The sequence below is a fragment of the Stegostoma tigrinum genome, chromosome 29 (genome assembly GCF_030684315.1).
Source record: "Stegostoma tigrinum isolate sSteTig4 chromosome 29, sSteTig4.hap1, whole genome shotgun sequence".
In the NCBI taxonomy this organism is placed as follows: domain Eukaryota; kingdom Metazoa; phylum Chordata; class Chondrichthyes; order Orectolobiformes; family Stegostomatidae; genus Stegostoma; species Stegostoma tigrinum.
In genome coordinates, this window is record NC_081382.1 from 29,898,180 (window position 1) to 29,911,089 (window position 12,910).

The 12,910-nt window shown below is 41.9% G+C and overlaps 1 protein-coding gene across 10 annotated transcripts in view; it reads right to left on the bottom strand.

Annotated features, from left to right (window-relative positions):
* Positions 1-12,910, bottom strand: part of garnl3 (GTPase activating Rap/RanGAP domain like 3) — a 387,754-nt gene that overhangs the window by 130,039 nt on the left and 244,805 nt on the right. The window lies entirely within an intron of this gene.

Genomic DNA, 12,910 nt, shown 5'->3' on the forward strand with positions numbered 1-12,910 from the left:
AGTAGAACAGCAAGGAACAATAGGGAGGGACAGACTTTAAATAATCAGGATCAATACAGAAAAAGTAACAGGAAAATTAATCAAGCTGAAGACTAACGAGTTCCGTGGTGGCCTAATTCTTAGGATCTTAAAGGATATTATTATTAAGATGTTATAAAAAGATATTATTAAGCTGGAGAGGGTTCAAAAAAGACTTAGCAGAATGTTGCCAGGAATGGAGGGTTTGAGATATAAGCAGAGGCTGGGACTTTTCTCACTGGAGCAAAAGAGGTTGAGGGGGGACCTTATAAAGATTTATAAAATAATGATGAGTTACTGAGAAGGTGAATGGCAGGTGTCTTTTTTTTTCCCCTAGGGTGAGGGATTTCAAGACCAGGGAGTTATTTTTAAGGGTGTGAGGAGAAAGAGGGTTAGAAAAGATATGAAGGGCATTTCTGTTTTGTTTACACAGAGAGTGGTTCATGTGTGGAATGAACTTCCAGAGGAGTTGGAGAACGTGGGTTCAGTTACAACGTTTAAAAGACGTTCAGAGAAGCACATGAATACGAAAGGTTTGGAGGGTTATGAGCCTTGCACAGGGAAGTGGGACTAGTTTAGTTTGGGATTATGGTCGACATGGACTAGTTGGACTGAAGGGTCTATTTCCATGCTATATGATTCTATGAGTAGCCTCAAAGATAGTGGATGCATTGGATGTAGTCTTTCAATTTCCCTAGATTTTAAAAAAGATTGGAGATCTGCAAAAGTAATGCCATAATTTGAGAAAGGAGGAAGGCAGAAAGCAGAAAACCATGGACCAGTTAGCCTAACATCTGGCTTTTGGTGGGGGTGGGGGAGATCCTAAAATTAATTATTAAGGTGATAGTGGCAGGACATTTAGAAAACCATAATGCAATCAGGCTGTGTCAACATAGTTTTGTGAACGGGAAACCGTATTTGACAAATTTACTCTGCGTCTTAGGGGATCCGCAGTCTGTTTTTAGTTTGGGAATGCACAGGGTATTACTAAAATCACAGACAGAGCACCACGTTCAGTTTTGAACCTCTTTACTTAAGGAAGGATATACTTGTTTTGGAGACAGTGCAGGTGAGGTACCTGAGGTTGATCCTGGGATGTATGGGTTATGTTCTAAAGAAAGGTTGAGAAGCTTGAGTTGAGATGAATGAGAGGTGACCTTATTGAAACAGATGGATTTCGAGCAGAATATGACAAGCTAGATGCTGAGAGGATATTTCCACTTGTCAAAGGATCTAGAATGAGCTGGCACAGACTAAAAGAAAAGGATCTCCCGTTTAAGATGCAAGTAACAAAGAATTTCTTCTCTCAGAGGGTCATTCATCTGTGGAATTCCCTTGCACAGAGAGCAGTGGAAACTCTGATACTGAATGCATTCAAGGCTGAGTGAGACAGATATTTGATCAAGAAGTGAGTGCACACTGTGGGTGTAGGTGGGTAGGTGAAATTTAGGCCATAATTAAATCAGCCGTGAAATTATTGAATTGTTAAACAGGCTTTATGGGCTGTATTACCTACTCTAGCTCCTAGTTCTTATCAGCATATAACAGACATTTGCATTTCAGAGGACAAGGTGACAGTCCCTGATCAAAGCTTCAATCCAGTTTAGACTAATGCTTATAACTTCTCCAAGGGATGGTAGTGGTGACGGACTGTGGTGTAAGCCCAGTGATTATGTGGACAAACATTTTCAGCTGCCTGTTATATCATGCCTCATTTGATGTTCCTTTAAAATCAAGTGGCGTGTATATGCAGCTGGTTTTGTCCATACTGCTGTCTGTCCAAGACCAGAGTGAGCGAGCTCACTTGTTGCAATAGTTTGAAAAGGATTTAGCATCAAACAACTTGGACATTCTCAGCGTGATCTTTGGTAAGTGTGAACGTAACCAGAGCCTGCAGTGGCAATCACACTGAAGAAACCCTTGAAGTAGCGGGAATATATTCAATGCCACAGTTTCCACTTCATAGCTGGGATGTGAACTGAGGGCCAAGACTGACATTTAGACCATACCTGTATGAAGGTGAGGTGATGGCATCTTAGTGAGACTCTGCAGAAATAGTGCTGTACACCAATCTCTGCCTTTACAGAGTACCAGAATTGTAAAACTGTTCCATTGCTCACTGTACCCTTCTCGTTCTGCATTCTGTTCTCATTGTACTCATTCGGAATGTTTCACTCAAATCATTGTAACTTGCCTGGTGCAAGAAAACACCACAATGGGCTAATTGAAGGATTATCTGTGACATTTACCTTGCCCATCAGATTAAATTTATTCTTTTGCTAATATATCAACTTTTAAAACCAAAATCTGAACATCAGTTTGCTGTAATGACGAAAATGTACAAGTAGCTTTATTCTTGCTGATCCTGTGAAAATCAAGTTTATAACATACCCCACAACATATTCTTCCAGTATCATTTCTTGTGAAACCATTTGCCTATACTTCTAGTGTCATCTAAATGTACACTCAGTTCCTTGACATTACATATCATTCCTTCAAATGTTGCATAGGCTTATCTTAACAAATCCAGAAATGTTAAGAAGGGCTTTGATAATTAAGCAAAATGCAGCTAGGCAATTCTACTGCAATTGCACAGTGAACACACAAGAAATCTACACCTTAAGCCTCTCTTCCTAAATCATTAGATATAACTGTACTTCTGGGGTTAATGTCAAGACAGTAGGAAGTTCATCTAAATTATAGTATAGATTGGAAATCATGCTTCTGCTGTTGTTACTAAGGAGCTAGAAATTCTCTGTTTATGTCTACTGTTGAGGGTTAAACGAATGAAAATAGAGAAGGGAAAATGAGATGGGTGGTGAGAGCGCGTCTGGGCGAAGTCTGTGAGAGTGAGAGAGAGAGAAAGAGAGACGGGGTGGGGGAGAGAGAGAAAGGGGTGAAGAGGCTCAGACAGGCAAAATGAGAGTCAGTGTCAGACAGCAAAAGAGAAACCAGTGAGAATGAGCTAATGTGCGTACTGGCAAAGCCTGATGAACCACATTATAAATTCACATTTGTTCAATCTTTCTGGAAACTAAAGTGAGGAAACAAATTCACAACATTTTTGAAAAATTAAATCAGTGATATAGACATCACTGACTAGAAAAATATTTATTGCCCATTCCTAATTACCAGAGAGCATTTATCAGTGGGGAGGTGGTAGCATATTGGTAATATCACTGGGTTAGTAACCTAGAATGCCAGCTTTACATCCTGGGGCATGGCTTCATATCCCCACGGTGACCGATAGTGAAAAGCTGACTGTTAAAAATCTACAATTGTAAAGCTAATTGAATGGTAACTGTGGAATCGTTGCTGATTGTTGAAGGGGCTCATTTGGTTCACTGATATTCTTACCTCCAAATCCACAACAATTAACCACAGCTCTGAAGTACCTAGAACACCAATTGTTTCAAAGTCGACCCAGCCAATGATCCCCACATCCTGTAAACAGTTTTATTGGAAAATAAAATGCAGCTTAGCTGCTGATTGGGGGGGGTGATTGAATCCGTGATGCTGAAAGAATAGTGACATGGTTCCAATTCAGGATGGTGGTTTGACTTGTGTGAGGGAACCTACAGCTGGTGGTGATCTCATGTGGCATGTCTCCTTGTCCTTCAGGGAATCAAGGTACCAGGTTTGGGTGATGCTGAAGAAACAGCCTTGGCAAATTAGTGCAGCTGGCACACATTGCAGCTCAGCGCTGGCTGAGCACAGGATGAGAGACTGAGCTGTGCCCCTTGGCTCTGAGGGCACAGCAGATTAATGTGGCCAACCATCCTAGCACTGCTAGTCAGCTACAGCCTCAAATCTATACCTTTATTCTTTTCTGTAGCTCTCTAATTTCCTAACTCTATCCTATCCTTTCCAAAGGTTGCACAAGTAGTGAAATGCCTTTGGAGCCTTTCCAGAGGTTAAATGAGAGAAGACGTTCCCTTCAAAATTTTGCACTACTTCAAATTTCATCTGGGTGGCACAGTGGCTCAGTGGTTAGCACTGCTACCTCACAGTACTAGGGACCCAGGTTTGATTCCACCCTCAGGTGACCGTCTGCATGGAGTTTTCACATTCTCCCCATGTTTGCATGGGTTTCCTCCAGGTGCTCGAGTTTCCTCCCACAGTTTAAGGATGTGCAGGTTAGGTGGGATGGCCATGGGAAATGCAGGGTTGCAGGGATGGGGTGGGATGATCTTCAGAGAGTTGGTGCAGGCTCAATGGGCCAGATGGCCTGTTTTTACACTGTAGGGATTTTATCTATATGCTATTTCCCACCCATACCACTCATGGGCTCGACACACCCTCATAAGACCTGCACCAGTAGATATGAATAATTATCCAAATCTTTACCTGCACATCTGAGAAATTATTCAAATTAATTTCTCCATAAAGTTCAATCCCCATGTTATCAATCTAGCAAGGTTTCCACCAGAACAATAGGAGAAAATTAATCTTTGGTGATAAAATATAGTCAGCCAGGTCACATCTCAATTAAATTTCTCTATGTCCCCAGGGCACTAAGGAAATTTTGCATGTCAACAAGGACTCTTACCAAATTTGATAGATGCATCCTAAAAATCATCCTAACTGGATGCATCACAGTGGGGTGTGGCAAACCAGCTTCCTATCCATTGACTTCACCTGTACTTCCCACTGCTTCAGGAAAGCAGCCAACATAATCAAAGACCCAACGCACCCCAGTTTTACTCTGTTCTACCTTCTTCCATCAGGCAGAAGATAAAGAAGTTTGAATACATGCACAAACAGATTCAAGAACAGCTTCTTCCCCACTGTTATCAGACTTTGGAACAGACCTCTCTGTTCTGTGTTCTGAGGAAGGGTCACCGGATCCGAAACGTTAACTCTTTTTTCTACTACACAGATTGCTGCCAGACCCGCTGAGCTTTTCCAGCAACTTTGTTTTTTGTTCCTGATTTACAGCATCCACAGTTCTTTTGGTTCTTAAAACAAAGCTTTAGCTCCTCAGCCCATAAAGTGATACATCACTGGCACATGATGTTCTACATCCCAGAGTGTTGAAAGAGGTAAATAGGTTGATAACAAATGCATTGGTGGTCATCTTCCAAAATTTTATAGATTCTGGAATGATTTAGCGGATTGGAAGGTGCCAAATATCACCCAATTAAAAAAGGGGAGAAAATGGGTAGCTGTAGTCCTGCTGGCTTTACATCAGTAAAACGGACAATGTTCAAATGTATTAAACAGTACATGATAGATGGACAGTTATTGGGTGCAGTCAGCATAAATTTTGAATGGGAAATCGCTTTTGAAGAATCTAATTGAGCTAATTGAGAATGTTACTAACAATGGTTAACTTCATCAGTCGGGGCATACCGTACAAAAAACCAACAAGTCATGGCGTAGCTGCACAGAGCTTTAGTGAGGCCACATTCGGAATACTGTGTACGGTTCTGGTCGCCAGATTACCAGAAAGATGTAGAAGGTTTGGAGAGGGTCCAGAAAAGATTTATGTTTCCTGGAGGTGGCCTGGTTTGGAAGGTATTATTTATGAGAAAAGATTGGACAAAGTTATTTTGTATTCGCTTGAACATCGAAGGATGAGGGGTGACTTGGCAGAAGTTTACTAAACTATGAGAGGCACAGAGAAAGTGGATCATCAGAGTCTTTTTCCCAGGTTAGAAACGGCAATTACTAGGGGGTATAGGTTTAGGGTAAAAGAGGTCAATTTAAAAGAGATGTCAGCGGCAGGTTATTTTTTACACATAGAGGGTGGTAAGTGCTGCCAAAAAAGATGGTCAGAGTCAGAAGGCCAACACTGGCACCTTCACTTCAAAGAAGGTGATGCAGGCAGATTCAATCACAATGTTTGAGAGGCATCTTGACAGATAAATGAATGCGCAGGAAACAGAGGGGTATGTACACAGAAACAGGATGTTTTTAGTTTAGAATGGCATCATGTGTTGGCACAGTCCTGGTGGGCTGAAGGGCCTGCTCCTGTGCTGTACTGGTCTTTCTTCTCTTTGTTCAGTATTGATAAAGGGCAGTTGGTGGACATTGTATAATGGGATTTGCAGAAGGCTTTTGGTAAAGTCACCCACAGGAGAGTGGCTAACAAAATTAAAGCATGTGAGATAGGACGTAATGGACCAACATGGATTAAGGATTGGTGAACAGACAGAGAACAGAAGGTGGGAACACCTTGGTTATTCTCACATTGGCAGGCTATGACTAGTAGGGTACCACAAGGACCTGTACTTGGATCCAAGCTATCCACAATATCTATCAATGATCTGGTGGTGGGGACCAATTGTAATATTCTCAAGTTTGTGAGTGACAGCAGGCTAGTTGGGAATGTACAAAAACAGAAGTCACCGGAAAAGCTCAACAGGTCTGGCAGCATCTGTGGAGAAAAAAAATCAGAGTTAACGTTTCGGGTTTGGTGACCCTCAGAATGTGTCTTGTGGGGACAATGTAACCCAGGTCCAAGACGGTTCGGGGGCAAGGGCTTGGCAGATGGAACATAACGCAGAAAAATGTGAGTTAATCCACCTTTGTAGGAGATACAGAGTAAATGATAAGAGATTAAAAGGTGTAGAAGCACAGTGGGACTTGGGTGCACTTCTCAATAAATTACTGAGGTTAATATTCCACTGCAACAAGCTCTTAAGCAAGGCTAATGCAATGTTAACCTTTATTACAAGGTGATTTAAGTGCAGGAGCTACGAAGTTTTGCTTCAATTGTATCAAATATTGGTTAGACCACACCTGGAGTACCGTACGCAGCTTCGGTCTCCTTTAGCTTTAGAAGGATATTATTACCAGAGAGGGAGTACAACTAAGGTTCACCACACTTGTTCCCAGGATGGCATGACTATCTATGAAGAGAGATTGGGAAAACTGAGCTTGTATTCTCTCAAGTATCGAAGAATGACGTTTGTTTTGCTTGTTGTCTGTATAGGGTCTTTTAAGTTCATTAGCAAAACGAACGTCATCTACAAAACACCTTGCAAGAACTGTGACAAACACTACATTGGACAAACAGGCAGAAAGCTAGCCACCAGGATACATGAACATCAACTAGCCACAAAAAGACATGACCCACTATCACTCGTATCCTTACATACAGATGAGGAAGGACACCACTTTGACTGGGACAACACATCCGTCCTAGGACAAGCCAAACAGAGACACGCACGAGAATTCCTAGAAGCATGGCACTCCAACCGGAACTCCATCAACAAACACATTGGCTCCAAATCAATCTACCATCTGCTGAGAAAAAGAACAGGAATTGAATCACCAACGCAGGAAATGACATCACCAACCCAAGGAAACCTAAACAGATAAATAGAAAGCGGGACATAACACCAGCACTTTGTCGGAGGCTCACTGATGATGTTACCTAGAATGGTGACGAAACGTCTGAAAACAAACCTTCCAGCTCAGCGAGCAAACAGACATCCAGAACCTCAACCTGAGCTACAAATCTTCTCAAAACTCGCTAGTAGTAGGAACTGCCGATGCTGGAGAATCTGAGGCAAAAAGGTGTAGAGCTGGATGAACACAGCAGGCCAAGCAGCATCAGAGGAGCAGGAAAGCTGATGTTTCGGGTCTAGACCCTTCCTCAGAAATGATTTCTGGCTTGGCCTGCTGTGTTCAGCTCTACATCTTTTTGGCTTAAAAGATTGTTTTTTTTAAATTAGAATGGTAACCTTTCACTGCAGCATGAGCATACAGCAGCAAATTTGATATTATCCATAAAACAAATGTTTATTATACAAAAGAAATGGGAAAAAAAAGCTAGGTTTTACATGGTGAGAAAGATTTCAAAACAGAAGAAAACATCTATTCCCTAAAACCATCACTCCACATTTAATCAAAATCTGGAGAAATTCTCTTTCCTGGTACAATCTGTAGAACTGGCTTAATTAAGGGTTATGGTGAGCAGGCAGGTAAATGGAGCTGAGTCTATGAAAAGATCAGCCATGACCTTACTGAATTTTGGTGCAGGCTCGAGGGGCCAGAAGCCTTACTCCTGCTCTTAATTTCTTATTTTCTTAACTGCTTGTCCTCAGTTCCTGCCCTGTAACCTGCAACCTCTTCTCATGGGAACACCCACACAACTGAGAGCTTAGCCGTTCGTTATCTTTTACTAATCTGCAGTGTTTGAACCAAACATACCTGGTTTGGAAGGTTCACAAAATATCCTCTTTCACTGAGGTAACTTATTCCTTTAATTCCTCTGAACAATCTCCTTTTCTTGGAGAGACTTCACTTGCACCTGATCCCAATCCGGTCTCCCTCAAACTGACCCCAATAGCCCATCAACGAAACTTTAAGAACTTGATCATCCTTAAGTCTGATACAGCTAATGGCTTAATATTTCCTCTCTCCTGTCATACACCCCACAGTTTAAATGACTTCCATTAACACTTAAAGAAGTCTAGGATCACTTGCTCTCTGACACATACAGGTTTTAAGTCATATTTCCGGAAAGACTGGCCTAGTTAATTTTTAAATCACAAACGCATATGTTATTAGTTTTAAATTTAAATGTTAAAAAAGATAAATATGACCTTTCATCACAATAAATAAAGCAAAGTAAATAAAATTAATGCAATTTTGGGTGCATGAAATGCGTGTCCTGTAGTTTGTGGGAATTACAGACACTGTTGTTCACTTGACCACCGCTCTTAGAGAAAGTGTCACCAACTGTGGAAATCTGAGCACTGGGTTCTAAAGCTCAAACAGCAGCTAGAATCTCCACAAAGTACATCCACAAGGCTGACCACGAGAGAGGTGCTCACACCACTGCCTAGGAGCTCGGAGCCAGAAAGCAAATGGATGAGAGCCAGGCAGCCCAAGAGAACGAGGCAGCTACTTCAGAATGTCCCTGAAGTTCCACTTGCAAATTGTTTTCCCATTGTTGACACTGAGCAGGACCTTGGTTCCTTGGAAGGGTTCAGTCAGAGCGATGTATGAGGCACGACAGGCAGCTCAATTGGATAAGACAGGAAGAAGAAGTGGGGAAGAGCAGTAGGATAGGGACATGTATCAGAGATAATGGGAACTGCAGATGCTGGCGAATCCAAGATAACAAAGTGTGGAGCTGGATGAACACAGCGGGCCAAGCAGCATCTTAGGAGCACAAAAGCTGACGTTTCGGGCCTAGATTTGTTTGTTCTGGGAAGGACAGGCATTTCTGTGGGCCTCTATGTGTCTTCAGGACAATGTATTGTCTCCTTGGCGTAAGGGTCAAGGTTATCACACAGCAGCTGCTGGACATGCTTCTGGGGGGAGGGGGAACAGCCAGAGGTCATGTATAGTATTGGCACAGGGACAAGGTGGTATAATGGTAATGTCACAGTGCCAATAATTAGACACCTGGGTCAGGGTCCTTACAGCATAGGTTCAAAACCCATTATCACAGCTGATGGAATCTAAAATTCAATTCGTAACATCTAAAACTAAAATATAGTTACACATTGACTGTTCACAAGATTCCTTTAGGGAAAGATGTGCCATCCTTACCTGCATGTGACTCTTGATTCATTTTACTATGGTCATTCTAACTGTCCTCTGGTCTAGCAAGACTACAGTTCAAGGGCAATTAGGAATGGACAACAAATACTGGTTTTACTAGTGACATCCACATCAAATAAAAAAAATTAAAAATCCATTCTAAGCTTTTCTCGATGAAAAGGAACCATTCTGAGATGCTCTATATAGAGAGAATTTGATTCAAAGACTTCTGATCATACAGAGTCCTTTTGATAATTTCATCATGTGGAAAGCTCTTGTAATTCAAAGTGAATTTCTTACATGTGCCACAGAGCTTTTCATTTCATTGTGAAGACTGCAGTGTCCTCAAACCTGATCAAACTGTTGTGTGTCATGCTATCTCCCTCACTGCATTTCCTATGCCCACAAAAAGCAGGTTGGACTTTATTTCCAGGCAGGACCATCTCTAGATTACAACAGTGCCAATACTTTAGCAGTACCTCTTTGGCTGTAAAGTGTTTGAAACATCCTGGGGTTGTGAAAGATGTTACACAAATGCAAGTTCAGCCTCTCATTACGCAGTTTCTCCATGGCAAAGTAGTAGATGTCAGAAGGGAGTTGTGCATCATTCCCACTGACTTTGTCGCGTGATAATCTGGGTACAAACAACAGCAAGTAAACTGGATGTATTACAGTCAAGAATTGCACAACAAAACTACTGCAAACAGTAAGAATGTCCCATTCATGATGTCACGTGCAGAAAGCTTCAGGCTGAGCAATCTAGCTGTTGAAGCACCACTGCCTTATCAGTATAGTTGTCAATACTCATGGACAATCAGGTAACAAATGCAAAGAAAAGCATTCTCACCTAAAACGTGGAAGGGCCCAGCACTTCAGTACATGGGACAACATCAAACCGCGTGCACCTTTGGTCAAATGAGCAGGTGGATGATTCTTCTCAGCTTCTTCTAAATTTCAAGCAAATCTTTCCATTCCACATTAAGCAAGTCAGTACAATGGGCCAGTAACCCACTTTCACAGACCTCCTTTCACGGCTCCTTTGTTGGCAAAGCAGCCCCATCAGTCTAAATCAGGGCCAGTAACATCCGAACCTTGGGCTGATGTCATAGGTATTATTCAAGTCAGACACTGCCAAAGAGGATTATTTTCAGCAACCAACTTGCTCTAAAAATTGCTGAATCTTCCACTATATCCTGGAATCATTACTGACCTGAAGCAGAAGCGAATCAGTCACATAATCTTCGAGAACAAAGAGCAGCTGCTCTGTAACAGGAGTATCTGCACTCCAAGATCTAGTCTGTCCATAGTCCACAAAGATTGTCAGGAGAGTGACTCACTATTCACTCGGGGGTTGCAGGGCAATAATGTTCAAGACTGTTGTCTGAGCATGTTGCTGGTCCCGCCATTGAACTCAGTTCCACACAGTAGCGATCCATCCCAAACCCCACGCCCAGCCCCACTAACATCCTTCTCCAAACCTCCACCAATGCATTATGCCAGCAGCATGTAACGCAACAACTCTCCAAACCTCCTTAGACAACAGCTTCCAGCCCCATAACCTCTACCACCCAGAGAGATACTTGCAGCAAGATTATGGAAACACCATCCCTTCATATCACAGACAACTCTTGATTCCCCATCACTGTCACTACGTCAACAACTGCTCCACATCACAATCTAATTCCTTTTTTGAAATGCAGGTAACGATATACTGAAAACCCTGATGTATGGCAGAGTCAAAAAAATTATTGTTTTTATTATGCCGATGCAAAATGCAATTAACACAACTGTACTCAGTAAATACAGTACCCACATGATCAACCTGTACCTGAACAACTAAAATATACTGTTTAACAGATGAAAAGAGCGAAGTTTAATTGTTTGCCTCAATTATTTGTCCACAAGTACCAATATATAAATTGTTGCCTTATCGATATAGTTAGAACACTTCAATGCATCACACAAGGGAGGGAAGAGTAGAAGATACGTCGAAAGGTTAATATGAAGAGAGTAAATGATGGCATAGGCCAGCTGGGTTAAATGGCCTGTTTCTCTTTGATGTAATCTCCAATGTCTTCAGAGGTTACCTAAACAGGATCACAAACCTGTCCTGTCACTGCTATCCTCGGAAACAGTTTGATCTGCTCAGGTAATCTCATATCACTCCTATTCAAAAAGAACAAAATAGATCCATCACTTTGTCTGGACGAAGCCCTGGGGAGATGGTGATGATATTGTAATTTACCCCTAGTCTAGTGTAGTGATTGTAATGAGGTCATGCAGGTGGATTTACTGAATAGGAGTTCCTTGACTAGGGCATTTAATTTTGTCCTGTCAGCCAGGTCTCCCTGACTGACGTAAAAAGTAGTGTCAGACATCCTGTTCACTCAGAGGGCTGGCTCTGAGGGAGCTGGATCAGTGTCAACGACTCTCCACATGTAAACAAAAGGTGACTTGGTGACAATATACCAGCCTCTGTGGAGTTATTTTAACTAGTAATCTAGAAACCCACATTAATGTTTCTGGGGCAGAGGATCAAATTCCAGCAATATATCTGGAATATAAAGTTGATTTCTGTAATGGTGACCATGAGAATAACCATTGATTGTAGATAAAAAGAACTCATCTGGTTCACTGATATTCTTTAGGGAGAGAATTCTGCTGTCCTTTCATCTGGTTTGGCGTACAAGTGATTCTAGATTCAAAGTAATGTAGGCAATACTGAACGTCTCTTCGAAATGGCCCAGCAAGCCACTCAGCTCAAGGGCAGTTAAAAATAGGTAACAAATGCTTGCCTTGTCAGTGATACTACATCTTATGAAAGCACATTCAGGGTAGTGGGCCTTGTAAGGGGACATTGGACCGGTGTAGGTAATAGTGTATTTTTCGCAATACAGACTCTATGGGCCAAAGGGCCTGTTCTGTCCCATAGGATTCTCTGACTCTAACACAGGGAAGAAACACATCCCACAGTTGTGTTTTCAGGTGGTGGATGCAGTGTGTACAGAAAGCCAATACAACCACTGCTCTCAATGGGAGAATCTACAGGGCCATTAGCTACAATGAACAAAGGAGAAACACGTAACGTTGGCAAAAAAACAGACCCTGGATACTGGCACAGCTCTTTTAAAAAGGGGCTCTCTTTTCAGACTGTAGATTTGATGAAAACACATGCTCTGTTTTACCTGAAATGCTGGAAATTACAGCGGGTCAGTCAGCATCCAAGGAGAGAAAACAAGCTAATATTTTGAGTCTAGATGACTCTTCCTCACAGCTGACTTCATGCGGCATAAGAAACAATTGGTTACTTTTCTTTGTAAAAGAGAACTTCAAAATGTAGAGCGAGCAAGCTTTGGGAAAAGGAGAACTCCTGGTTTCAGCCAATTTGAGC